Source organism: Rhincodon typus, chromosome 48 (genome assembly GCF_021869965.1).
Source record: "Rhincodon typus isolate 14 chromosome 48, sRhiTyp1.1, whole genome shotgun sequence".
NCBI classification, from domain to species: Eukaryota; Metazoa; Chordata; class Chondrichthyes; order Orectolobiformes; family Rhincodontidae; genus Rhincodon; species Rhincodon typus.
Genome location: NC_063379.1, coordinates 8,127,937 through 8,130,230, shown reverse-complemented (window position 1 = coordinate 8,130,230; position 2,294 = coordinate 8,127,937).

Sequence of the window (2,294 nt, the reverse complement as noted above, 5' to 3'; positions counted from 1 at the left end):
TTTGCAGTTAAATGTTATCTAATGTACATGATCAATAAAGAAAATGATCACTCATGCTCAAAAACTGTACATTCAGCCCAGCCAGGTCTACCTTCATCCATCACTGTACATGCATTTCATACATAATTTAAGACCATAAGACATAGGAGTGGAAATTAGGCCATTCAGCCCATCGACTCTGCTCCACCATTCAATCATGGCTGGTAAGTTCCTCAACCCCATTCTCCTGCTTTCTCCCTGTAACCCTTGATCCCCTTGATAATCAGTCTAAAATGTACTCAATGACCTGGCCTCCACAGCCTTCTGTGAATTCCGTAGATTCACCACTCTCTGGCTGAAGAAGTTTCTCCTTATCTCCATTCTAAAAGGTTTCCCTTTACTCTAAGGCTGTGCCCTTGGTTTCTAGACTCTCCTACCAATGGAAGCATCTTCCCAACATCCATTTTGTCCAGGCCATTCAGTATTCTGAAAGCTTCAATTAGATCCCCCCTCATCCTTCTAAACTCCAATGAGTATAGTCCCAGAGTCCTCAAACGTTCCTCGTATGTTAAGCTTTCCATTCCTGCGACCATTCTTGTGAATCTCCTCTGAACCTGCTCCAGGGCCAGTAAATCCTTCCTGAGATATGGGGCCCAAAACTGCACACAATACTCCAAATGTGGCCTGACCAAAGCCTTATAAAGCCTCAGTAGTATATCCCTGCTTTTATATTCTAGTCCTCTCAAAATAAATGCCAACATTCCATTTGCCTTCCTGACTTCTGACTCAACCTGCAAGTTTACCTTGAGAGAATCCTGCACTAGAACTCCCAAGTCTCTTTGCACTTCAGACCTCTGAATTTTATTCCCATTTAGAAAACAATCCATTCTTTTATTCTGAGATAGCAGGAACTGCAGATGCTGGAGAATCTGAGATAACAAGATGTAGATCTGGATGAACACAGCAGGCCAAGCAGCATCAGAGGAGCAGGAAGGCTGACGTTTCGGGCCTAGACCCTACTTCAGAAAATGAAGAAGGGTCTAGGCCCGAAACATCAGCCTTCCCGCTCCTCCATTCTTTTATTCTTCTTACCAAAGTGCATGACCTCACACTTTCCCACGTGTACTCCATCTGCCATTTCTTTGCCCACTCTCCTAATCTATCCAAATCCTTCTGCAGCCTCGCCACCTCCTCAATTTTACCAGTCCCTCCACCTATCTTTGTATCGCCTGCAAACTTAGCCAGAATGCCCACAGTTCCTTCATTAATGTACAAAGTGAAAAGTTGTGGTCCCAGCACTGACCCTTGCGGAACACCACTTGTCACCGGCTGCTATCCTGAGAAAGGCCCTTTTATCCCCACTCTCTGCTTTCTGCCAGACAGCCAATCTTCTATCCATGCTAGCACCTTGCCTCTAATACCATGGGCTATTATCTAACTCAGCAACCTCCTGTGCGGCACCTTATCAAAGGCCTTCTTGAAGTCCAGGTAATTAACATCCATTGGCTCTCCTTGGTCTACCCTGCTCATTATTTCCTCAAAGAATTCTAGCAGATTTTTCAGGCATGACCTCCCCTTGATGAAACCATGCTGACTTTGCCCTATTTTACTGTACACTCCCAAATATTCAAAAATCTCATCCTTTACAATGGACTCCAAAATCTTATCCATGACCGAGATTAGGTTAATTGGCCTGTAATTTTCCGTCTTTTGCCTTATTCCCTTTTTAAACAGGGGTGTCACGTTAGCGATTTTCCACTCCTCTGAGACCCTCCCCGAGTCTAGCTATTCCTGAAAGATCACCACTAATGCTTCCACTATCTCTTCAGCTATCTCCTTTAGAACTCTGGGGTGTGGTCCATCTGGTCCAGGTGATTTATCCACCTTCAGGCCAATCAGTTTTACCAGCACCTTTTCCTTGGTGATGGCCACCGTACTCAGCTCTGCCCCCTGACTCTCTTGATTTCTATTTAATTTCTAATAATTTCTAAAAGAATTCAGGTTTTTAATGGCATGCATGTCAGTTGTTGTTATTTGATTAGAGTGAAAGCTACTCCTTGTTCTGTGTCCCAATAACCCACTGTACATCATTAGCATTGAGCCTGGGTATAGGTTCATATGGAAACAAATTAGCCAAGCACGTTTTTAGATAGTTCATGGATCTAAAACTTTTACATTTGTTAGTCACTACACCTCAGGATCCAGGTAAAGATCTTTGCTGATGATTTTTGTACTTTATTTCAGGCATTGTCCATCACAATTTTTTCTTGTTCAACTTCAAGTTTATCTGTTAATCTCTCTCAAGCAGTTGAGTT